The sequence below is a fragment of the Panthera pardus genome, unplaced genomic scaffold (genome assembly GCF_024362965.1).
Source record: "Panthera pardus isolate Hobbes unplaced genomic scaffold, ASM2436296v1 HiC_scaffold_15, whole genome shotgun sequence".
NCBI classification, from domain to species: domain Eukaryota; kingdom Metazoa; phylum Chordata; class Mammalia; order Carnivora; family Felidae; genus Panthera; species Panthera pardus.
The window spans coordinates 44,934,917-44,962,053 of record NW_026526710.1 but is presented as its reverse complement, the minus strand read 5'-3'; the positions used below and the strand labels follow the sequence as shown (position 1 = coordinate 44,962,053).

The 27,137-nt window shown below is 38.7% G+C and overlaps 1 long non-coding RNA gene across 1 annotated transcript; it reads left to right on the top strand.

The window, feature by feature from the left end:
- Window positions 1–555: 555 nt before the first annotated feature.
- On the top strand, window positions 556–26,814 carry LOC109276454 (uncharacterized). Its single transcript, XR_002084676.2, has 4 exons — window positions 556–730; window positions 17,442–17,553; window positions 18,851–19,029; window positions 26,068–26,814. It is a non-coding gene; the product is annotated as an uncharacterized LOC109276454 (long non-coding RNA).
- The last annotated feature ends 323 nt before the right edge of the window (window positions 26,815–27,137 follow it).

Genomic DNA, 27,137 nt, shown 5'->3' with positions numbered 1-27,137 from the left:
ACTGGCGTTGGTGCACAACCTTGGGATTTTTTGCTGGAACTTGTCAGCTATATCAGCAAGTTCAGTGGGCGTGTATATTCTCTCAGCATGAATGATCCCTGAATTGGGGGCTGCTCCACTGGCTGGGGTTACAGTTGCTTTCCTTTGTATTAGGAGTCAGACAACATGGGATGCTCCCTCCGCTTCCCTGTCAATCGCCACCACATCCTTCCCATCACTCTCCTCACATTTCCAGGGATTCCACCTCTTAGCATCCCAATCAGATTGTGCCACAGTCAAGGCCTTGTCATATGCAGTTGGACCTTAACCCGTGGCATAAGCAGCAGGCTAAGGTCACCCCCCCAAATGATTATCCTGCTCTTGCGCCTTGTCTGCCAGCCAGGAAGCTTGCAGAGTGGCAGACACCCGCAAAGCCTCTTCTCCCAACTTTCGACGTCAGGCGGGGCTGGTGGCCAGCGAAGTGCCCACAGGAGAGGCCAGCCCTCTGCGCCCCCTGTGCTTCCCCTCCCGGCCCCAGCGCGCTCTGCGCACTTCCTCCAACCAGCGCCACGCAGCCCGCGCCTCCGGGGCGTCCCAGCTCACGCGGGGCCCACAGGCGTCCGCGCTACAAGCCCCCCCTCCCCGCCCCGCGCATAGAGGCCTGACGGGCAACTTGGGGGTTCCTCTAAGGTGCCTCCTGCCCGAGGCCCATTTGTTCCGTCTCCAGACTCAGCAACTGTTCCACCACCCGGTGAGTTGCAGGCGGAAGGTCGGAACCTCCCTGCCCGGAGGGCAAGGAGAGAAGCAAGGGAGAGGCAGTCACGCCAGACTGGTAAGGTGGCAGGTTGAATAAGCAGGGGAACCTACCGAGGCTTGTCCGGGGCCGCCGCAAGGGGAGTGCGTTTCCATCCCCGCCTGCAAGACTGTTGAGTTTATACAGGGTCGCTCACGGGGTGCCAGTCACGTACACAGCGCGGACCATTTCCTTAACGCTGGACTCTCTCAAGGTTGCGCCCTTGAAGTGCTTCCGGCTACAGGGATAGTGAGCGGAACACACGTTCGTTAGGAGGCCAGGAGAGGGAGGGAAAAGCCTCTCAGTTGCCCATTCCCCGCGGGGCCAGCTCGCAGGTCAACCAGAGGTCACGTTCCCCCGTTGACCTCTTCCAGCCACTGGACATTTGGTGCTGCCCTACCTGAAACTATGTGGCAATGTTGTTTTGATAAGATCAGAAAGATGGTGACTTCTGTCGTGCCGCAATAAAAATTTGGCAAAACCGTTACCCATGATTCTTGGGGGACAGACCCTTTCCATACTAAGACTATGGCTCTAGGAGACATGTTTGGAAAATGTCAGTGTTGGTGCGGTGCGCTACGTATGCCGTGTAACAAGGTACTGAAAGGAGAGAATTCAAGCAAGAATTCACCGTGGCACGTTTCACAAGCAGAGAAGGAAAGAAAGTTCTGCTAAGGGGCGCCTGGGTGGGTCAGTCAGTTAAGCTTCCAACTCTTGATTTCTGCTCAGGTCAATGTCTCAGGGTTGAGTTCCAAGTCCTAAGAAGGGCTCCACACTGCCAATGTAGAGCCTGCTTGGAATTCTGTCTCTCTCTCTCTCTCTCTCTCTCTCTCTCTCTCTCCCTCTCTCTCCTTGCCCCTTACACTCTCTCTCTCTCTAAATAAATAAATAAATAAACAAGAAAAGAAAAGAGAAAAGAAAATTCTGCTAAAGGAAACTCTCAGTCCATTTGCTGACAGTGCAGAATTTGGGGGTAGGACAGAATTGGAAAAACCAACTGCTCTATTCCCCAAACAAATAAGATGACTCTACACAGCCTTTCTCCAGAAGCTTGGTTTAGGTATTCTCAAATGTGACTCAATCAGTGACAAAAGCAGATTAAGGATTGCCTCCTCACCAATGCTTATTGTTTCAAATGGCCTCAAGGTCACAAACAGTAAATTGAGGGGAACACGGATGGTCAAGAGCAGCAACGAACAAACAAATGAGAGTCTATACATCAACAAGACAGGAAGAGAGCTTTGAGCATGGTGGTTCTCAAATGAAACTTACTGGAAGCACTTAACTAAAAGTCTGCCTATAAGAGACAAGTTGGCATTACAAGTATGCCTTCCTGGGGCGACAGAACTTTCACAGCTTGCTGTCTTAGAGATCCAGCTAGGAAACCTGGGGACTGTTTTATGGGTCAGTACGTTAACCCCTAAAGCCTTTGCCCCTTGTGGCGTCCTTCTTTATCAATGCAATTCCCTTAAAATCTTAGTCAGAAATAAAAAGGCAAATATGGGAACAATAGAAACAATGAGCTACAGAATTTCACCATTGCTATGGATCAGTGATGTCTATGTTTTTCCCGATCTTCCATTTTCCAAACAGAAAAAATTGTATTAGGCTATTTTGATCCTACTCTACCATTCTTTATTGGATGTGGCATAGGAAGTAGAAAAGTGACATTTTTCTAGGTCATAGGGGATCCAGGAGCCACTTCTAAGCCTGTCGAAACATCAACATATCACTCAGAGATCCTGGACTTTTGAGTTGGATGCAGTTTAGTGGATGAGACTTCAGTCTTTCTTTGTTACTCGGGGCAAGATGATGTGGTCTCTGTGGGAAGAAGGGTGCACAAGGCAGATTGGGTGGTCATAGCAGTAGATTTGGGTAAGTACTATTCTCCTATTTCTTTTTAACAGTAGAAACTTCCCTTGTGTTTTAGCTAGGCATGGGGTTGCTTGGCTACAGACTACATTTTCCAGCTTAATTTACATCCATTTCCTTTATTCCTATAAATTTAAAGTTTATTTATTGCACTTAAATATACATTAAGATACCATTCTCAAAGGGCCATCAAAGTAGACTGATTAATATATGAGGCTGTCTATAAGGAATGGTGGAATGAAGAGTTTAAAAATTAGTTGGATAACTCAGGCTGAAATAGTGTCAACAGGCAAAAAAAGACCATTATTTATCTGAAAATATTCAACAAGTTCTTTAGATAAGCCTTCATTTAATTTCTCTGTGAAGCAGTCACTTTAGTAATATTGCATTGGCCTTGATAAATGTAAGAACTGGTCTTTCTGTGTAAACAATAGTCACTTAGAGATCTAAAAATATGTGACTTTCTCAGCATATCTAAACTTTTATTAGACTTGGCTTACTGTGCATGTGTGCATATATGTGTTTATTTATTTTAGGATTATATATGTGTGTACACACACACACACACACACACACACATATTAGGGTTGTAAATGTTTTTTTGAAAGGCAGCAAAATTTTAGCTTGAAAAGATAAGTTCATATATATAAAATAGTTGATACCTCAATTAAGATAAGCAGTTATTAGAAAAGAATGAAAGGCTGTTTGAAATAGATTCATGAGAACTGGCCCAACAATTAATATCATATGCTTTGCTCATAATTTTCCTTTTTGGAAAACAATGAATAAACATAATGTCATGTCACAATTAAGTACAGAAAATCATGAAAGTAACATTTATTGTTGCCACTAAAACAACATTAAGTACTTTGGAGGAAGAACAAAGAAGCTGAGGAGACCCCGACTGCACAGTTCAGATGGTAGTATTGTTCAATACATCTCAAGTACAAAGACTGGGTGGTCTGAGGCTCATGCCTCTGCAATGCTGAAAGAGCTAACCAGTGTTATGTATTCAGTATGAGAGGAGATAGACCGTTTACTTAAAAAAAAAAAAAAAAAAAAGAACTTATATGGACTGTTTTTAAAATGTCTGACATAACAGTTAAGAATTTTAAAAATCATAAGGTTGCGGCTAAATAGAAAGAACAACACTTTTACAAAGACATAATTTTCACAAGGCAAATACATTTTTATCATCTTTTACGTATAATGTGTTCTAATGCTCTATAAATCCAGATGGAATATGGAAGTGTTTGGTGATTCTGATTTTACTAAAGCAATTGTTTCATGAACAAAGAAAATAACTCAGGATTACAAGGATGGTAAACTATTAAGGAGATCTGTGGTTAGAAAATCCATTTTATTAAATATCACATCAGATTTATTCCTTTACAGGACTTCTGGATAGAATATGAAGGACAGCATTTCTAAAACTGATTGAGTATTAAATAATTCACAACTCAAGAGTTGTGATCAAACAGATCTGTAGGCATATGTAAGTACCACTGAGGTGAAAGTTCCAACCACAGCAATTAGACTGCAAATTAATGTCTGGAGGTAATCAATGGAGGAACTGGCCACGGGTCTTCACATCTGCATCATCTTTGTTTATTGCCGTTGCTGGGTATCACAGAAAAACCAACTCATTTTTCAAAGGCAGAGAAGAGATGTTTCCCTCAATTTAGGCATTCCTAAATTAAATTGGAATCTATAGGAAGTGATTCTGTGCTCAGATCTTAAGCTGATTTTTATTAATGTTGCTGGCCAGTAATGAAGATAAATGGTAGGCATATTCCACTTAAGTCGGAAACTACAAATGCAAGGTTGGGACAGTTGGGAGTGATTAATTATATTCTCTCTGCAAGGGTTCATGGGGGACTGGGGTTACCTCTTCTTCTGATGGTGTCTCTTTCCCTGACACTAGCAGCACTGATATAGGAATTGGGTATTTGACATTCTCTTCAGTATCCAAATGTGACTTAGAGGGATCATAATGAATGTTTCAAGGTGAGCCCATCTTGGACATGTTCCTTACATTCCTTACTGTGTATTATTCCCACTGGTAATTAAAATCCCAACAGTACCCGTTTTGGCACTCATTAGTATGATACAAGAACCTTCATTAACTTCTCATAAAGATAATTTTTCTGGATAACTGAGGGGTTAAATAGAAAAACCTGTTTTGTTTCAACCTAAGTGGCTAAAAAAAATCTTTGCAAAATGTATTAGTCTACTTTACAGCCTTGCTAAATAGGTATTGTTAAGATAATTTAATATTTCTTTTATGATTGATGACTTTACAGTGCCTTGGGGTCAGTATGAATTGTTGTTGAGGTAATAAGCTGTAGTATATTGAACTCTAAATCTGAACTGACCAGATATTGGTTTATTTCATTGTGCTTTGCTTCTTTCTTCCTTACACAGAGTACAGAAAAGAAATTCACCGGTGTTATGATTCCAGTTAGAGCTTTTTATTATAAATGTGTGTCACATACTGTGTTTCTTAGGACAGGTGTGGCATGTAAAATATTGAAAGTTTTCAATGTTCCTGCCGTACATCCTGAAATGGATGCACCCACGAAGCTGTTACTGAATGTGGGACGCTACTCCCTGCCCCACTCAGTTTATAGGTACCTCCGTGCTTTTATATCCTCCCAAATTGCCATGATTCCAATCAGTGACGAAATAAGCACAATTGTAATTGAACTGTCAGTATTGCTAATGGTTCCATGGTCAAATTGGCAAGCATGACCGTTTGTGCTCTGAATTCTGATCTTTTAATCTTTTAATAAGGAGATAATAATAATGATTTACTGTCAAATTATGCTATCAATATAAAATACCATCCTCTAGAACAGTGGTGTCCCAATCCAAATACGCATATCTATACAAGCTTTCTCACCTTCTTTGGGAAAGACTGTAGAAACACAGCACGTAAGACTGCTCCTAAAGCTTCTTCTTCAATGGAGTAGGAAGCAGCTGTTTCTGTTTTTGTTTTAGGATCTTTTCATTTTGTTCAGACAAAGGAACCACAACTCTAAAAAATTCTTGGGGAACAAATATAGAAACTACATAATGGAATAGGACTCCTCAAGAATACTATTTATAAGTTTTAAAGGGTTAATTCTCTTTGCACCATTGAAAATCGAAGAATGGAAACACCCATGGGAAATAACAGAATGCTGTGTGGTATTGGTGATGAGAGACATGTGAAGGTTGTTCCAAATGCTTCCATAACTTTTCTAACCTCAAAACCCAAAGTCCTTAGGCTTTCATTTTTGCTAAAATTTCACAACAGCACAACACACTCAAGAGTTAGGGAACTTTTGAAAATATCTCTTTTGAAAGAACAAAGAGGGGTACCTGGGCGACTGGCTCAGTGGGTTAAGAATCCAACTCTTGACCTTGGCTCAGGTCATGATCTCACAATTCATGATATCAAGCCCCGCTTTGGGCTCTGCCCTAACATCGCAGTGCCTGTTTGGGATTCTCTTTCTCTCCCTCTCTCTCTGCCCTTCCCCTGTGTATTCTCTCTCTCTCTCTCTCTCTCTCTCTCTCTCAAAATAAATAAATAACTTAAAAAAAAAAGAACAAGGAAATTCCTACTTTGTTATATCAAGGAATAAGATGTGGGAAAGGAAGTAAGGGAATAAAGGATAAAAATCATGTGTGGATCACCTACTCTGTGAAGGACATTTTGATATGAACTTCCTGTATGTAACTGAATCCTCTTTTTAATCATGTGAATAATGTAATGTTAGCCCTTTATATATGTAGAAATTTATATACAAAGAAATTGAGATTTAATGGTATTAAGTAATCTGTTCAAGGTAATAATTTTTTAAATAGAAACAATAATAATTATCAATAGTTACTATTTATGGAAAGCCTCCTATATGTCTTTGTGCTTTACATACATTATATAATTTCATTTCCACCAGAACCAAATGGGGTAAATATCCCTCACTTTTTACAGAAGCAGACTGAGGTTCAGAGAGTTCTAAGTAACTCCCAATATCAAAGTAAAAGACAACTGCAATTAAAATTCAGATTTGACTGAGCCTAAAGCCTTTTTCATTTCCACTATACCAAACTTAAGTGGGAGAGATCTACATACCCTGGTTCCTGTAAGTATTAAGTCTTACAGATCCAATTCAGGTTGGTGCTAAATGGGAAGTTTTGCCCATCAGTAAAAAATGGGATTTTCAGAATATGTAATGCACAACTTTAGGCATTAAAAGGGATATCAAAGGATGCCTGGGTGGCTCAGTCAGTTAAGCGTCTGACTTCTGTTCAGGTCATGATCTCACCGTCCATGAGTTCAAGCCCTGCATTGGACTCTGTGCTGACCCCTCAGAGCCTGGAGCCTGCTTTGGATTCTGTGTCTCCCTCGCTTTCTGACCCTCCCCCTCTTGCGCTCTCGCTCGCTCTCTCTCCCTCTCTCAAAAGAATAAACATTAAAAAAAGTCTAAAGAGGGATATCAAGATGCATACAGCACAGTCTTTGCCTTGTAAGAATTTATGATCTGTAAAATACCCAGAAAAAAGACTAGCTTAGCAGGTTTATGAACTATACCAAATGGCTTCTAATAATAGCAAACATTTATTGAACACTTATTTGGTGCCAGACATTTGTTCTTAGATTTACCTGTATTAGCTAATTTATTCTATAAGCAAGATAGGTAGGTTGTATCATTATCCCACACCTCTCCTCCCCCATTTTAGATAAGGGAAAACTGAGACACTTCTCTAGCACTTACTAGCACTTCTCTAGCTTCAGAACAGATAAAAAACACAACAATAAAAATTTTATCAATTTCAATAGCTTGTTAAGCCCTTCAGTAATAGTGGGAATTTCCATAATGGAAAAATTCAGGTATCCTTGTATACTAGTGGACAGTAACAAGAAAAAAAGAAGTTTAAATTTAAACTTCTAGTTTATCATTTAAAATCCTACATATCTATATGTAAAAAGCATAGGCAAAAAAATCCATTTTTTTAATATGAAATTTATTGTCAAATTGGTTTCTATACAACACTGAGTGGTCATCCCAACAGGTACCCTCCTCAATAGCCATCACCCACCCACCCTTCCCTCCCACCATCAGTTTGTACCCATCAACCCTCAGTTTGTTCTCAGTTTTTAAGAGGCTCTTATGTTTTGGCTCCCTCAAAAAAATCCATTTTTATTTAAATTTTAAAGGAATTATGGAAAGAACCCTTAGTAAAAAGACTGAACTCTTGGTTAATAGGAGAAAAAAGAGATGGGAGGAAAAGAATATAGATGACTTGAAATCATAATAAAATATCCAGGGGAAAATTTGGATAAGAAGCAGAAGTTTCATTGTTAGAACCTTCTTATTTTACTGAGGGTCTCTGGATAACAGAGACAATAATAGGTAAAACTCTTAAACTCACCCCAGCTCTAAGCAGAGTATCTTTTTTTCCCAACCCTGTGCAGAAGATGGCATAGGGTGGAGCTGAGCATGAATCAGAATTACTCTGCTTTGCCTAATTTTACTGAGTTTCATTGGAGAGCTAAGTAGCACGTATTATCTAATCTAAGAAACTGTCTATTGAATACATAACATTAGCCTAAATGCCACTAAGAAAGAAAAACTAAACTATCATAATCAAAGTATGCCAGATACTTCCTTATCATCAATTATAAGGCCATCCTGATTTCAAAAATGTTAGAATGTAAGCAAATGAGCATATTCTAATCAATGAAATAGTATACAAGCCAATTTTCAACCAGATCTTAACCTCAGTCAGTCTGCAAATCTATTCTGGATTAATGAAAACCTCACTATACCTATGACCAGGCATAATTAAGGCTAGAAAAGTGTAATCAATAATCTACTTGAAAAGAATAATATAACTAGAAAGAAATAGCAAACTGTTGTAAAGAGCATGGATTTTGTAATTAAACATGCTTGGCTTTTAACTCTGGCCCCATGCTGTATATATAAGATGAAAAAAATAATCGTTTAATCTTCAAATGTCTAATCTATAAGATGAGAGTAATAGTTGCTGGGTCATCAAGGTTCTTGTGAGGATTGAATAAATTCATTTACGTATAGTACTTACCACAATTTCTGGCACAGCGAATGATTCACTCAACAGACCCTCAGTAAAATAAGTGAGGATTTACAGGCTATTAAATCACACCATCAGATGAGTTGTCAATATTAATATTAAAGGCACAAGGTTCTCTCTAATCCTATGAGTAAATTCATCGTCCCTTCCTTCCTCACTGATATCACCATATATTTCTCTAGTGATTGCGTGCCAAGGTATGGCACCAATGGAAATAAACATTGAACAAAACAATGAGTAACTTCCAAGCTGACTAATTTCTAGATAAACTGGTGAAATAAAAAATGCATTGATTATATCACAAATGCAAAAGTGAAGTATAAAATATTACAATTGATTTAATGAGTCCAAGATTTATGGGTAATATTTGGTGTCACTATTGGTGGCCACAAATTTTAGTATATTAGTTTTTCTGAAGAATAATCTGCTGTAAGATGAGTTTTGTTTGCTTGTTTTGATTTGTTCACGTCTCTTACAGTTATAATGATCTTTAGACTCAGATTTTGTTTCTCCCTAAGGGTATAACAGATTAAACTTTCTTATAACGTGGCTGATTACATTTCCCTACATTAAATTCATTCCGATCTCTGTTGTACTGGACTGTAACTTAGAAATGCTCTAGTAGACTTGATTTTTTTTTCTTTTTTTGTCAGTAATAGGTGCTGTCATAATGACTTGTAGCCAATATGAATAAGAAAAGTTTTGGAAAATCAGACCAACAAAATTCTGGGATGTCAAAAAACATTTAACAGGCAAATTTCCCTCTCAAAGAAAATGCTTTTATGAAAACAAGGAGGGTAATTTCTTGGAGAAACCAGCTTTGAAAAACAAGACACTTGAAATTTTTAAAGAAATGTCTTATTTTCAATTATATCATTGAAGCAAGGTTCACTTATTATATTTCATATCATCTACCTGGAAACTTCAATGTATGTTTAAGTTTTTAGCACTCTTTGGATAAATTCACATTGCCGTGGTTAGAAATCATAAAAGTAATTTTGTTTATAGCAAGCCAAGTCAATCCTAGACCTAATGGCTATTTCTGGTAGCTGTTTAAAATAGATAATTAATTAAAACCAACTTAATCCAAGCCAAATGAAGTAGATTATGTGTATTGATATGAAGTACAGTTAAGTAAATATTCCATGTAGCCACATCCACAGCCTTTGTAGGAAGTGTGGTGAATCAAAATTAAAGCAACTACCATCAGGGGCACCTGGGTGGCTCAGTAGGTTAAGAATCTGACTCTTGATTTCAGCTCAGGGGGTGATCTCATGGTTCCTGAGATGGAGCCCTGCATCAGGCTCTGCACTGTCAGTGGGGAACCTGCTTGGGATCCTCTCTCTCTCTCTCTCAATCTCTCTCTCTCTCTCTCTCTCTCTCTCTCTCTCTCTCTCTCCCTCTCCCCCTCTGTCTGTATACCCCTGCCCCCACTTCAAAATAAATAAGTAAACATTTTTAAAAATTATAATAAAGAACTACCATCAGATAAAAATCACCTAATGCTCTATTGCTTAGAATTTTTGTCATAATTATTAAACATTCAACATATATAAATAAAACCGGTATAAAATATAGATTGAACTCTGATTCTTGGATCCAATATGACATGTTAATGAAATTGGTGCTTTTGAAAGGATCAAAGAAACAATATAAAACCACAGAGAAATTATTTCAATTCAAGCCTTGCTGGGCCAAACTAGAGTGTTTATGAGCCCCATGCCCCCAGGTACATAAAGAAATGAAGATCAACTATCAGGACCTCTTATTTATTTTTTTAGTGCATTTTTTTTTTTTTTAATTTGAGAGAGAGAGTGAGAGAGAAATCTTAAACAGACTCCACACTCAGTGCAGAGCCCAACATGGGGCTTCATCCCATGATCAAGAGTCAGATGCTCAACTGACTGAGCCACCTAAACATCCCAACTATCAGGACCTCTTAATCAGGAGATAACCTAAAAATAAATAAATAAATAAATAAATAAATAAATAAATGGAGGTAACCTGAGTTTCTGAAAGATGATTCTCCAGGACTTTGCAGAGATCTAGGGTAAAGTTCTGTACTTTATGTTTTTTATTTTTATTTTTTGATGTTTTATTTATTTTTGAGAGACTAAGTGTGAATGGGGGAGGGGCAGAAAGACAGGGAGACAGAATCCAAAGCAGGCTCCAGGCTCTGAGCTGTCAGTACAAAGCCCGACATGGGGCTCGAACTCAAGAGCTGTGAGATCATGATCTGAGCCAAACTCGGCTGCTCAACCAACTGAGCTACCGAGGCACTCCGTTCTTTACTTTATTTTTTAAAAATGTCCCTATGATTGGGAATTATCCAGCAATGCGATTGCTTCTCTCCTCCCCCAGTTAGTAGCTATGACTGGGGGTACTGCTTGGAATGGCCCTCAAACTAGTCTTCCAACAGACTAGTTTAGATTATTCTAATAGAATAATGCATATCTTATGCAACCATCATAGTCTCAAAGGATGGCAGACATGTGGCCTAAGATTATCCAATTGGGTATTTTCTTTGGTGGACATGAATGAGGAAACATGTAGCCCTAAATTGGTGCTAAGTAGCCTTTTCATTCATGCCAATTCATTGCAGGGGGCAGATCCAAAGTGTTAGAGAGATGCAAGACCTTTTCTAAATTCTCCTCTATCTTTGAACATTTTAGTTGCATGGTACAATAAAGTCCATTTAGTATTTAAGCCAATTTGTTATAACTTCAAGCATCCTAACTGAAGCAGAGGGATGGGCTTTTCTGTTCATCCAGTACCTGGCTAAAGTCAGTAAGCATGCTTTCTATTTTCCAAGATCAAAGGTAAGAATTACAGACCCAGAACATGCTGTACCCTGAGAGCAGGACACCCTCTGATTTATCATCCCACTGAAAATTTGGACATATTGAGCTACCAATTTGTGTCCTTCCAGCTTCTGCTGCCTAAGCAATCTGCTTTAAGTTATCACATGAAGTTGTTACAATGAAAGAAATTTCCTTCCTATCCAAGCAGATCTCGATATATTCTCTTAAAACAGCCAGAATGTCGATTTGAAAGTCAGGTTCCCCACCACCTTCTCACACTGCTCTCCCGCACCAATGAAAACCTTTGTGCCAAAATGTGAGCATTCCAGAAAATAACTGAGAATGGATAGGTTAATTCTTTTGCAGCCAAACTCCTGAGAATAAATAGAACACCTGAGACTTGTACTTCCAGTTACTCTCTGCATTTTAAGGAGATCTAAGCTTAATCGTTTTCCAAGTAAGAAAGAATGTAGCCAGGGGCACCTGGATGGCTCAGTCGGTTAAGTGTCTTGACTTCAGCTCAGGTTATGATCTCATGGTTTGAGTTCCAGCCCTGCATCCAGCTCTGTGCTGACAGCTCGGAGCCTGGGGCCTACTTCAGATTCTGTGTCTCCCTCTCTGTCCCTCCCTGGTTCATGCTCTGTCTGTCTGTCTGTCTCTAAAATAAATAAATATTTAAAAATTTTTTTTAAAAAGTAGCCAGGAAGAGAAAAGAGAAGAAGCACATAGACGTCTCCCTCCCTTCAGCATTACCAAGATGGCTGATGCAGTCACCAACATTGGAATTCCGTCTATCCCTCCAACCACAGTCTCCAGGACAGACTGGGAAACTGTAAGAATCTTCTAATAGTCCCCAATAGAGCCACTTATCCCATAAACACAGCCAACAAGGAGAAGTGTGTGCCTTTATTTTCTTGAACAAAGTATACATGGATACATAAATAGCCTCTCCATCCCTTAGTTCTCCATGTATTTGAAAACCATCAAGAGAAAAGTATCCCTCTGTGCTAGTGCACAGAAATAGAATGTTAAATTGAAATTTTCCTGTGGTGCCAGAATTAGCAAATATGAAAATCTCAATTGAGGTGTCAGATGAAGATACACATTTCCAGTAAACATTTAAATAAATATTTAAAACTTTTAATATAAATCAAACTCAATCACAGGGCATAAAAGGAGAGAGTTGTTCAGGTGCCCTGAGTCCCATTTCTCCCCAGAAAGAGGTTGAGGGAGCATCAGCTATTCATCGGCTGTTAGTAAAAGAGGCTTCAAAAAGATTACTGGTAAGGAAAAAAACCAAAATACAAATTAAAAACAAAATGACTGGGAAATCTTGGTATATGTTCACTTTCATTGAGAGACACCATTGCCCCCCTGACTTTTGACTTCACACAAAAGCTTCTTTCACAATGTTAAAGGACAGTTTGCTGCTGCATTGAGCAAAGGGTACATATTTGCCTTGAGCAAAAAGTAGTTCATATGCACAGATGAGAGCTGAGGGTAGCTTATACTCAGTCCATCTAAGAGATGAGCAGTCCTTGACAGAGAGGAGCTGAACCAGATCCCTACCAATAGCACAAAGGGAAGTGGTGAGCCAGAGGAGGGAGGATTGTGTGTGAATTTCCAGCAACCCCTTGATCAAAACCCAGACCGATCAGAAATCAAAGTTAACACTCTAGAAGAGGAGGATCTTGGAAAGAAAGAAAATCCTGGCCGCGTCCTCCTCCATCAATAGCTTTCCAGTTGTAACAGGGCTTAGCTGAGGGAAAGGGGAAATTTCGAGTTTGGGAGTTTTGAATTTTATGTGAGATATGACTTTCTAATTTCAGACTTTAGTAATTAAGAAGGACTCTTGGATATTTTATAGTTCATAAGAGAAATTTTGCAGAATTCTCTACTGGTCTTAATCTTCCACCAGAAGTTCTATAAATAGTATGAATCTTGCTTACCTCCCCAAACATGTTGAGGCTGGAGCAGCAGAAGTAGAACTAATGTTTCTGGTACACGTATTGTGTCCTGGGTGCTCTGATAGATGCCCCTGCTTATGTTACCCTGTGCCGCTCTTGGGGCATCCCTAGACAGGGTAGACCTCTGGACTTTTTTTTTTCTTTTTCCTAAGAATGATTACAAAATTTATAGAAATAACCAAGTTTTCATTCGGAGGACTAGGGCCTTAAAAACTTTTCTCATTGAACATAGTTGAAAGGGAAGATGGACGTCCAGTATAAAGGTATTTAATAATTTTTAAACATTATTGAGGATTTTAAAATACATTCATATAAGATCCTTGAGAAGGAGGAAAAGCTTTCTGTTAAGAACATCTCAGCACTACCAAGAGATCAAGAAATAATGGAAGGAAAGCCCCTTGGAGCAAAAGGTTGTCTTTTATCTGGTGGGGTAAAAGCTGCCTATTTTGGAGCAGCGGCAATATTCTAATAGCTGACGGTAGAATTCAGGTTTGGGCAAGACACGAAAGACAGTGAGACTTTAAACAGACCTTGTGGAAAGAGAAGATTTGTTGAATACGTGAACAATATCCCATATATAATACCTAAGCTTTTGAAATTTGTTGTAATCAAACTGTTTCCTCATATTCATATAATTGGATTTAGATAACAATGAAACCTCACAAATATATAAAGTAGCACATGCTTGTTTACTACTATAAAAGTCTGGTATTGTTATCAATACACATTGTAAGACTATAGCCTTGTTACTTCCAAAGGGCTCAAAGAAAAGTAATTATTTCAAGGTATTTCTGTGAAGTAGGTAAGAGAGCTCATTATTATGAAAATAAATAAGGATTTCAACAGATTTGAAATGATTTTCCCAACTTCACACAATGAATTGACTCATGGCAGCTAAAATTAACTGCCTCTTTCTTGATTTCTAGCTCAGTGCTTAAGAACATTAGTAAGCCTGTTTACCATTTTTTGGTACAATCTTTAAAATGTACAGTCTGTATTCATTTTCAGTAATTCAACAAGTATTTATTTGGTACTTATTCTATCCAAGTGCTGTGTTAGAAGATGTCATGGGGATTTAAAGGTTATAAACTATCAAACACCTATAAATATTAAGGATGCTGGTAATTGTGAGAAATCTCATTAAGTGATTTAATTTTTTACTAGTACATTATTTCAATATTATGTTTTCTAAGGATGGAAGAAGGGAATATGGACCTATAAAAGATTTTGTTGATTCACTTTCAGGTTCTACTCAGCCAACATACACTCTATCTTAGTGATTATGAACAACAACAAAAATGTTTTATTTTGGATGCTAAATGTTTATTCTGCTTTCATCCAAATATTTAATTCTTTATTTATTTGACTATATTTTTTTAAGATAGAACTGAACTTTGCAAAAATTTTAGTTGCTTTGCATTGCTCTTGCTTTTTGTTATTTTTTATACATTAATTTGTTTTTATATCACTACAATTGACCAAGAAGTGGTTCTTTCTGTGTTTTCTTTTCTAATCACAAAATAGCACTAGCAGAAATCAACCTAGAATGGATTCATGTAGTCACTGATGCCTCTTTCTTTGTGTTAGTTGAACCATGAACTTTTTTTTTTAATTTTTTTAATTTATTTTTGAGACAGAGAGAGACAGAGCATGAACGGGGGAGGGTCAGAGAGAGGGAGACACAGAATCGGAAGCAGGCTCCAGGCTCCGAGCCATCAGCCCAGAGCCCGACGCGGGGCTCGAGCCCACAGACCGCACCGACTGAGCCACCCAGGTGCCCCTGAACCATGAACTTTTTAATCAACATCCACTGTGTAGCGTATGGGTAAAGATGTAAAGATACCTTTAGTTGTCCCTTTTTTACAAAATCATTAAAAAACCAAACTCATAGACTATGTCAGAAAGGCTTATTATGCTTTCTGTGTTGTTTGTACAAACCAACATGGTTTCTCCACACTTAACCTCCCCTATTTTCAGTGGCTGAAAGCCTGACCATTGCTTTTCTCTGAATCCCTTGCCAGGTGGATTCCAGATTATATTTTGCCAATGAGAGGCATTCATGAAGGATTTGAAAGGTGCAAGAGAGAAAGCACAATTCATATAATTGTTCCTACATCAAGATGGGTAGAAACATGGTCTTCAGCAGATTTGAGCTTCTGCAGTGACCTCCAGGTGTTTCCTAGTGAATCACCTACTTTAGTATTACATTTGTATAATTACTAGTAATTTTTTGTCTCTTGAAACTCCCTGCCACTCTGTAAGGTAGTGGTGAATCTGAGAGTTAACAGAGCTCTCCCATGACCTTTGCTTTTCCAGGCATTCTAGCAATTGGGAAAGCTTCTAATGCCCTCTACTAAATCCTCTCCTGTCTGAAATATTTCAAGTAGCTGCTCTTGTCCAGTAGGAGCCTCTGAGAAAATATTTGGTACTGAAGTGGTCCTAAAAAATAGACTTTGAAAATGAGAAGGATCTGGGATAGTTTGTGCCTAATTAAATTTGAACTTAACGTAACCTCAATGTCATGGTCCATGGCATTCAAAGACTTTTAAATAATCATTAACTTATCACTATTGTTGTCTGAAATGAAGTGGCTATTAAAGGCAAGGATTTGGGATACAAAGAGGCTGTATAATAAAACAATGGGTTGTAAGTGATGACTATAGAGCCTATAGGGTAGCCTATCTGCTTCTGATGTATCACTTCTTTCTACAAAGAGAAATTGAAAAGCTCAGGATTTTACTTTTTTTATTTTTATCTTTTATTTTTTTATTTTTTTATATAGAGAGAACGTGAGCAGGGGAGAAGGGCAGGGGGAAAGAGAGAGAAAATCTTAAGCAGGCTCCACACTCAGCGTGGAGCCCAACACAGGGCTTGATCCCACAACCCTGGGATCATGACCTGAGTCAAAATCAAGAGTCAGATGGTCAACCAACTGAGCCTCCCAGGTGCCTCAAAAAGCTCAGGATTTTTAATTTTCAGTTCATAGCATAATCAGAAAATAAAAGAGGTTCCTAAAATTTCTCCTATTCTTATAGCCAAATATATGGCTGATATATTTGAAAACTGAACTCAAAGTCTGATGATGCATATTTCAGAATTACAAAGCACATTGAATTCACAGCTTTGCTTGGTATCTTATATGAAAGTTAGGGTACTTATTGAAAAAAAGTGGGGATTTGAGGTAGATTCTGACAGATTTGAGACTTCACATTCTACTGTGCCTTCTTGAAAGTGGAAGAAACCCTTTCTCCCCTGTCTGAAGAAAGCATGAGGACTATACTTGAGAAAATGACCTTGCTCGGGATTGCTGACTCTGCACAAGATATGTCTCATCAACTTGCACTGCTTCCAGACTCATAACTACACTCGGATCACAGAAGAATGGGTATGAAGTCTTACTTCAGAGAAGATAGCTTATCCATCAAAAACATTGGAAGATGTTGCTAATTTATATTGATGAAAACCTGGGGCGAAATGGTATGAATGGATCCTGAGGGTCCTAGAACAGGGAGACAGAAACAAATTGTTGGAATAAGTCATATTTATCACCATGATTGCACTTTCCTGGAATTTGTGGATCAAAGATGTTTGCTGTTTGAGTATGCAATTGTGGTTCACCAGATTACTTGGTCAATAGACTAAAATTTGAACTCCATAGTGGTCGAAGCTAGATAAGATTCAAATGCAAGAATTTCTAAGATATAATGTAGATGAAGGTATACAAAGAAAGACAGAATGCTAGTACTGATTTATCAAGTGTGACCTGCCATTCATCTCCTCATTGTGTTACCTGGATGGGCTCCAAGGACATTCCTTTATCAAAGCACTAAGAAACACCCCATAATGCCACGCATGATTATAACAAGTAACTTAATTGAAACAGGCTTCCTAAGTTCAGTGGGGGATAATGAGATAACTGTCTCCTTACAGAGGCCAAGTGGCGGTTCTTAAGCTTGAAGGCCAGAGACAAGTGGGCATGATTCCCCAAATGGGCAGCAGGTTAAAATCAGAATGAGTTCAGCCACAAGAAACATTGGTGGAGGTGAGTAGACCATAGTGTCCACTGGACTGAAACAGAACTGCTTCTTACTACCTACTTGATTTTTATAATTTAAACATTTTAGGTATCATTTTCAGATTTGGGGAGCAATAGAGCTATGGCCTCTCGCCCAGTTTTCATACTCAGAGGCCTTGGGATGAAGAATATACCAGGTTCTTTTGAAGAAGTACCCTGTGTATGTATAAAATAATAAAATTGAGCCTTCCTAGAGATTCCTCAAAGGGACCTATAGTTACCAACCAGAGTGATTTTACATTATATAAAATGAGGTAATAGCCTCACTTTTTTTTAATGTTTATTTTTGTGACAGAGAGAGAGAAAGAGAAAGAGCACGAGTGGGGGAAGGGCAGAAAGCGAGGGGGAGACACAAAATCTGAAGCAAGCTCCAGGCTCCAAGCTGTCAGCAAAGAGCCCGATAAGGGGCTCAAACCCATGAACTGTGAGATCATGACCTGAGCAGAGGTCGGATGCTTGACCAACTGAGCCACCCAGGTGTACCTCCTTACTTTTTGAATGCATAGTAGGCAAAAATAAAGTCTGCCAATGCCAGAATACCCACACTGGTTCTTTCACTTGTGGGATATTGGGAAGGGATGATTATTAGTCCCTGACACTATCTTCTGTCTTCCAAATTGTAAAGTAAATTGAAGGAGGGCACAGACTCATGCACCAAAACAGTACCAGAGTTAGGCAGACATAGGATTCCTATCATATCTACATTTAACTGAATTCATGGCCACAGAGAAGGACAGTAGATTATTATAAACGTATTCAGGAAGTTACTCCAATTGCAGCTGTTTCTCCAAACGTGATCTCTTTTTTGGCATAAATGAACACCTCCTGAGATCTGCTGTTTAGCTATTGATCAGGCAAATGCTTTTTCAATATGTTATTAAAGAAAAAAACACAGCAAAGAGATTTGGTTTCTCTTAGTAGGGCAGCAGTATATCTTCACTTCACCTCAGGAATAGGCCAACTGTCGCCTTTCTGTCATAATCAAATCCCCAGGACCTGATCATTTACCTATCACATAGGATGTTTTGTTGATCCACTACATTGATAGTGGTGGCTTGCATTGTCCGTGATGGAAAAAGGGTCTGTGTAAACTTCTCTTAACTTGTCATGAATCCTGTCCAAAAGACTTGTCTCCTGTGTTTGAGCAAACAGTGTCCTGGGACTTTTGGTTATGAAAAGGCACTAAAATAAGAGAAAGTAAGCTACATGATTTGTTGTAACTTTTAAAAAATCAATTTTTCTTTTCTTCTTTTGGTATCTCCAGAGAGAAGAGTTTTAGAAAAGTTCTGGGACTTGAGGAAAAGAGATGACAGAGAAAGGCCTCCATAGAGAATGAGAGCATCAGTCAACCACAAAGCACAAGGCACAGAGGCTGTCCTCAAAAGAACGATGGAGTCCATGAAGGGAATCCCTGTGGCTTCGAAAGGGTGATATCTGAAACTGGTATGCAGGAGTTAGGTGTTACTGCTCCCTGCTAGCACCGTCATCCATTAACTTCCTACATTTGAGAAGATCTCCATACTTTGTAAAAATGTACAACATATGGGTATTTCTAGTGCTGCACCCATCACCTGGCACATAGTAGTTAAGAAAAAAGAAAAGGGATAAATGACTGGATTAGTGGAGCTTTGGGGATGTCTACATGACATTTGGACTGTGCCTTGGATGAAGTATGAGGAGGGAAGGCTGTTAGATATGTAGATAAAACAACTATAGGTTAAAAAAAACAGAGAGCAAAAAAGATTCAGAGTTCAGAGTAGGCAGTGTATCCAGCACCATGTATTTAGGCATACGTACCCTGTGCCATTTGAGGAATCCTTAGAAATACTGGGGAAGGAACGACACTGAATTTCCATCAGTGGGTTGGGACGGAAGCTCGTGTAACTGTATGAGAGTATCAAAGGAAAGGTTGGCTTCCAGAGGCTGAAAGACTTGGGGATGTTAGGCAACATGTAATAGATTCATTTCAGCTAAGCCTCATAAATGTGCACTCAGCTTCGCAAGAGTTATAAATTACTGACCTAGCTCTTGTCTGCAAAGGGAAAATGCAAAACGGAAGGTGCACAGTCCGATTTGAGGTCAAACCAGTGTGCAAGTGAACAGAGAAGCCCTACCAGCTGCCTATGTATAAATGCCATCTGACAGGCTTTTACATTTTATGTTGGACCCTTGAAAGAAGAGGATCCCACTCCACTGGAGACTGAACATTGTTATTTGCCATGGGTGCACAAGAACCCGGAGCAAGTCATGAATGGGGCACTAAGTCTGTTCGTGCAGGGGCCCAGATGGAGAACTATGTCTGTGGGAGCAGTGTTCCCAGGCACACAGATGTTCTGCCTTCTCGTAGCTCTCAGAAGGGCTGTCCACTCAGACATAGCCCCTATTTTCTCTGTTCTCCGAGGAGGCCCAGGGGATGAGTAGCAGAATGGTGGTACCAGGGCTATGGAAACATCCTACTCCCATGTCAGTTAAAAAGCAAAATGTTGTATGACAAAGCTTCACTGTAACAAAGGACCAAAACATCCTTTCTGGATGTTTCCTCTCCAAGAGTTCTAAGTTTGTTTTTATATCTCAGTACACAGCTTGTGCTAAGCACTAGCAGACTGGGCTCAAATTTTCACAGTAACAAAACTGAGGTGTACAAATAGTAAATTACTTTATTTCTCCATAACTGAACTGAATTTGGCCCCCGAGCCAAATTTCTGCTGATAGTGGTGAATTTTATGTGGAAATCGAGGCTCACTCTCTCAAATCAGTGATTACTTAGTACTTTCAGTTATAAATTCATGCTCTTTTTGGTAACTTCTCAGACTATCACAATGTGTCCCCTTCTCTTTCACATCTCTCTCCAAGGGCCATCTATATTCTGAGTGTCTGTGTGGCGGGGGAGGAGGGTATACCATCTTAAGTTTGGAAGAAAGACATTTAATCTAGAATAGTGCTTTTCAAAGTGAGGTCCTCAACCCGCAATATCTGTGCCACCCAGGAACTTGTTAGAAATGTCAATACTTGGACCCCATTCCACATAGACCTACTGAATCAGAAACTCTGGATGAGCGGTCCAGGAATCTGGGTTCCAACAGGGAGTCCAGCTGCTTCCGATGTTCCCTCACCGTTGAAAGCTTTGGTCCATAGTGATCAGCATCCACCCACCTTGATTTCTGATGAGAGGTATGATCATGGCTGGCCTTTGGTTTTGTGGCACCCCGCTCATTGCATGCATGACTGAAAATGCCCTTCTCTGCTCATGGGCCAAATATGTGCTCATTCTGCTTCCTCCTTAGCTTGACCGGGTGCCAGACTTACATGTAAGAGCTTGCAACACTCTTACATGCTGTTCTGTAGCCATTTCTACTTTCCAACTTGTGTTCCATGCTCCATATAGAGTTTATCTCAAGAGTTGAGGTCTCCCTACTGTATCTGGAATCTGTGAGATGCATCTCTTTCCTGGATTCCCCCAAACATCAGTGGAGTTTTGATCATCTGTACTCATCAGGGATTGACCTGAGGAGAGGGCAGGATGGAAGCCCTGATTCTCAACCTCCTGAGCCTTAATTTATTCTGTTATTCGTTTCTTTACCTTTCCTCTCCTTCTTCTCCAAGGTCAGGAAGTTGTCTTTTAGTTTGTTTTGTTTTTTTGCGTGTGCTTCTGGTGGAAAGGAAAAAAAAAATCCTGGCTAGACACATAGACTTCTAAACCTACCCTTTTTGATAAGACCCATGCTGTTTATACAAATCTTTTTTTTTCTCTCTCTAATAATGTCCACTTTTATTATTGAAAAACTTAACCTGCAATTCTACTGGCCCATAAAAAGTTTCAAAACCTTAGCATTGACTGGTTTTTTGCATCTTTGTTGCAATAATCCTCATTTTCTTTTAGACAATGATACCCCTAACTGAATAGAGGGAGATAAAATATAAGGATGTGTAGAAAAGCAAATCCATTAATTAAAATTTTAAGATATTATCGCACCACACGTGAATTAGAAACACTGAAAGTTTCTTAAGTATACTACCTGATTCTAGTCACTTCACACTGAAATCCTTCTATTAACTAATTCTCCTAAAACACTCCTTTTAACATATCATTTTCCTCCTTGGGTTCTTTCAATAGGTACCTTTTAGCAGAAGTTATAGACAAATATTGATGCTAGAATTCATTTTCCATGCACATGTACAATATTTGAAAATGAATGAATGAATTCCAAACCATGACTGACCTGGTCTTTACTCTTGTACTAAACAGTATTTCTAACATATCACTTACTCCCACAATACTAAGCCTAATTTACATCATAAAGAGATTTCATATTAAAAATGTAGTCCCCCTTGGTGGGCTCAGCCTAACTCCTGACTCCAGGACCTAGCATCAATCTTCAACTTTGGTAAGGAAAATTTAAGCAACATCAGACCAAAACTCCAGACTCAGAATCAAGTCACTCCAATGGCCCATCACGCCCTGTTACAATAAGGTTTCTGCTTTATTCTCAAGAATCAGTCTTTATCATAATTCCAAGTCATTATATGTTTGGCTTTCTTTCTATTGAAATTCAGCAATGGCAGTAACATTAAGTATTCAATGATACTGTTATAATTCATTGGGGTTTTTCCTTTTTTAAAAAAAATGTTTATTCATTTTTGAGAGACAGAGCATAAGCAAGGGATGGACAGAGAGAGAGGGGGACAGAGGATGTGAAACAGGCTCTGCCCTGACAGCAGCGAGCCCCAATGCGGGGCTCGAACTCATGAACCAAACCGCAAGATCATCACCCAAGCTGAAGTCAGACATTCAACCGACTGAACCACACAGGTGCCCCTGGGATTGTTCATTTTATTGGTGCTATTAAAGTATTTCCAATGACATTTGCAAAATCAGGTTTTCCTCCCTTCACTATAGCACTGGTGCTCTGATGTGACCCAAAATGTATTTCATTTGCTAGGATTTCACAGGGCTAGAAGACTGAGCCCTCTTTAGTAATTTATTCCAACACTATGGATTCAATAAAATGGTTATATCTAAATTCAGAATAATCATAATTTATATACTTGTATAGTGTAATATTTGGCTTAAAGGGTTTTTTTTTTCATTAAATGTAATACATAAAGGTTACAATGCAGTTTCTACATTACATTTCTAGTCTTCTGTATTTCATGTTTCACTGCTATATGAGATTCAAGGGGAGCTATCATAGCTCTTTAAAAATTCCTCATAACAGACAGAGTCAAACTTTCTACAATTCCGGCTGTTCTGTTTGATGACAAAATCATTCCCAACTGTTGTCCCAAGTATTATAGAGTGTTTCATTGTAATGATGTGTCCTCTTCTGTTCTATATCACCACTTCTCAATGCACTTCTGTAGGGGGATTGTGGCAATACAGTAGTGCTTCGTGATTACTTTGTGGTTCTCTGTGACTCCTTTGAAACCCTCTTTTTCTCACTCACTCTCCCTCCTGGCAGCCTTTCAGGTTGGAGAAAGATCCACTTGTTCAAAATTACCCATATAGCCATGCGTTGAATTAGTTATAGAGAAAGGATCTCTGTTAAAATCGAATGACTCCATGATAGCCACATTCTGGTCTCCCGGAGAGCTGCATGAAAAACTAAAGACATAGATTAGCTAACATTCTCTTATAAATATAACGTATGAAATGCACATTCAAATGTGTGTACCTAATATACTTCTACTATGATCATGCTAATTCTTACAAAGTTGTTTTAAAAATCTGAAATATATTATGGTATCTAAAATAATTATAAATAACTCAGATTTTATGTCACAGAGTACCATTTTGAAAACACATGTATTTTAGAATATTTGTATTCAGCACATTTTGAAAAGAATCAAGGCCATTTTTTAAAAGTATGTAAAATAGTATACCTATAGAGAAGCTAATGTGAGACCATTTTTAACCTACAATGATTTTACAGCCAAATAATAGGGCTTTGAATAAAAGAACTACTATAATTAACTCGGTTGTCAATGAAAGCAATTTTTCCAGGGCATCTATTCATACTTTGAAATATTTATAAATACTCTAGACTTTTGTCATTACTATGGCTCTTTAGAAAATAATACCTATTTGCACCTGAATCTTTCTTTAATCCTTCATTAAGGAAACTATTAAAATTATTTATCAGATGTATTATAAGAAAATAGCATCATGTAACTAATATTGTGACAAGAACTTTTGGAGACGTTGGTGCTTTTTATTTGCAAAATGAAAACCACAGTTACAACTGTTCTTATGTCAACAAAATCTATTTCATTGTCTGTCTTAAACTGTTATCTGAACTGAGAGCAGCTTTCTGACCAAAAAGGTCTTTACATTAATTTAGTATTTCGGCTCTGACAAAAAATTTACTAAAGCTAAAGAATTTACTTAAATTTAAAAGTCGCCATCAACACATTCAGTAGATTCACCAGGTATAGGAAAAAGATTTTAATGATGAAAATTATAAATTACACTCTTACACACAGGTCTATTTACCAAATCATAGATTAAGAAGTTGATTTTTTAAAGTTTCTCTATAACGTAGACAAATATATCTTCCCTTACTTATTTTTTTACATAATTAGCTTTAAAAAAAAGTCAAGATGAAATATTCATAGCAGTAAAACTGAAATATGAAAGCACTAGAGTATACTTTAAAGAGATTATGGTATTTTGTATTAAAATGTTTCTAGTCTTTAAGTCTTCAATGAAACGGAAAAGACACTAAGCCTTGCTGAGATAAAGTCTTCTTCATACCCTGCTGTTGAGAAAGAGCTCCACTTTTCTTCACCCCATGCTGCTTGGGATGTAATTGCTTGGGAAGGAGAGACTAAAGAGGGAGAGTGTGCAGAGGGGATAGTAAGGGTTCATGCTCCTGGAGCTTGCACTTTCTGACATACCAACATCACCAGCCCGGCCATACCGCACATACCTGGTGAAGGTGGCCTGGGTCGCACCCAGGAGCAGCTGAAGCCAGGTTATAGGAGAGCATCCAAAGAAGGAATAGAAGAGGATGCTAATGTGGCAATTACATGAGCTTCTAACTGGGAAATTAGCAAGCAATTCAGTCTTCAAAAATAAATCTATGTGAACCAACTAAAAGAGCAGTTTTGTTAAGTGAATGTAAGAACATTTCCTTTCGCTCCAAATGTTTGGCATCATGTGAAAAAAGCTGTTGATCAAAGGTCTAGTTTTATTTTTAGAACAGAAAAGAGAATGTAGTTTGGGTACAGTGTGTCTGAACGAGAGAAAAGAGCCTGGCTAAAAGATTTGACCCCAAACTTTTTCCTTTCTTATAATGCGTATGTACAGCATGCGAAACAATGGTGGAAATAATTAAGCTGGTGATAATTTTTCCATCTTTATACTCTTAAAAGGCACATCAAATTTTTTGATCATGCTGGAGTTAAAAAAATTATTATTTTCTAGCTAAATTTAAGGGTCATCTATCCCCATTTAATCTATAAAGGACACTCTTATTATCACGAGGCCTTCTTTACTGCAAAGAGATGTTGTGAAAAAAGACTGCATGGGGAGATGAATTTTATTCCCTATAGACCCCTAACAGTTTTGCTATACTGATTTCTACCACTTTATGAAGTGTATGTCCTCCGGGCAACTTAGCTATGCAGCTGAATTTCCCAGATGCCAGACTGCAGGCTAGCACCCTTTGCAGCAAATTTTTATTAATTCACAGAATGTTTATTTCTGGGAAGGGATTCAATTTTCATCACCTGATGCAAACTTGTGGCTCTCTGCTCATGGCCCAAGAAATCCTGGTGGTCAAGCAATAAGATCCAGAGTTCAGCCACTCAGGGCTCAGGTCCCTGCTCCTACTGGGTACCACTCCCTCCTTACCTCCTCCACCTCCTCCTCCTACTCCTGTCTCTCCTAGGATTTTCAGGTGCTTCATTGAACATGAGTGGTGTAGTATCTGTGCTTTAAGTTTATCCAACCTTCATTACAGGCTTATTCCGAACTAGACACTGCCCAAGACAGGAAAGTCTCAAGGTAAGTAAGAAACTAGCTCTTGCCCTGAAGAGTTTATGGTAAACTGGAGCTCATCCAACACTAACAGACAAGGGAGAACTATCCACAGGGAAGGACCGCATAGCACTAGCCACCAAGGTTTCAATCATAAATTCCTGGAGGGGGTGTCCTTGAGCTAGTCTTGAAAGATGAGGACAAATTGGTCCCTTGATGAAAAGTGGAAAGGGCTTTCAGGCCCAGATTATAGTATAAATAAAGATCTCAAAGGTTACAGTACTGTTATGTGTCCCCCCAAATTCATATGTTGAATCATTAATTCTCAACATGACCGTATTTGGAGATAAGACTTACAGAAATAATTAAGGTTAAATGAAGTTATAAGGGTAGGGTCCTAATCCAACAGGATTGTTGGCCTTATAAAATGAAGATTGACCTCTCTCTCTCTCTCTCTCTCTCTCTCTGTCTCTCCCTCTCTCCTCTGTCTTTCTCTCCCGAAGCACACACACTGAAGAAAGGACATATGAGCACACAGCAAGAAGACCATTTGCAAGCCAGGAAGAGGGCTCTCACAAGATCCCAATCATGCTGGCGCTCTGATCTCTTCCAACCTCTCGAACTGTGAGAAAATAAATCTCTATTGTATCTCCACCCAGTCTATGGTGTTATGGTAGTGAAAACAGATGAAGACCGGTGCTCCCATGCATTTGGGCTACTTTAAAAAGGACATTTATTAGACTGTGAAGCTTGAGGCCAGTAATGGGTGAGATGATACTGGAGATGTAAGGACATTAGAAAGAGGAGAAAAGAAGGAGAGAGGGAATAGAAACAGACATCACTCCCCATAGAATCTTTGGATCAGGAGGAAAGGGATCATTTCTAGGGCTCCTGGCAGCACATTATGAATTTTGGCATCCATAGAAGGGAACCCTTAGCTTCCCCCACTTCCTTATCATTCTGCATGGTGCATGCAGAAGGGTCAACTTCAATCCATTGAGCTGGTTTCCCAGACCCACTAGAATTCTGATTCACTTCCACCTTGGCTCCATAACACAAAGAAACTGGAGAATTTAGGAATACTTCTCTTGGCCTTCAACCCGTGACCATAGTGTTCCAACAGCTGTTGCAAAATGTGATGGCAGAGAATGAAGCTAATACTGAAAACTCAAAATAATTGGCATTATTAGGATAATAAAAATGCAGCAGCTTAAAAACTCTAATCTCCTGGTAAGAGGACTATGTATAAATATAACACTGGCAAAGTTTACATAGTGATATGAATTATGGGATGGAGAAAGAAATAGATAAAAGAAGCCCAATTAATAAACAAGGTCCTCTGTGTTACTATTTTGATTAATGAAAAATAGTTATGAATATATCTTAATAATGATGAAATATCCACTAACAGAATTAAACACAGGAAGTCTGCTTTCTAAAGCATTGGAAAGATAAACATAAACAAAATAGCCTATAGAACAGAAGCCAAATGGTAAACAAACAAAAACTAGGCAACAAAATTATCTAAGACCAAACAAATTAATGAATATAGTTTAAACAGCTCTATTCAATG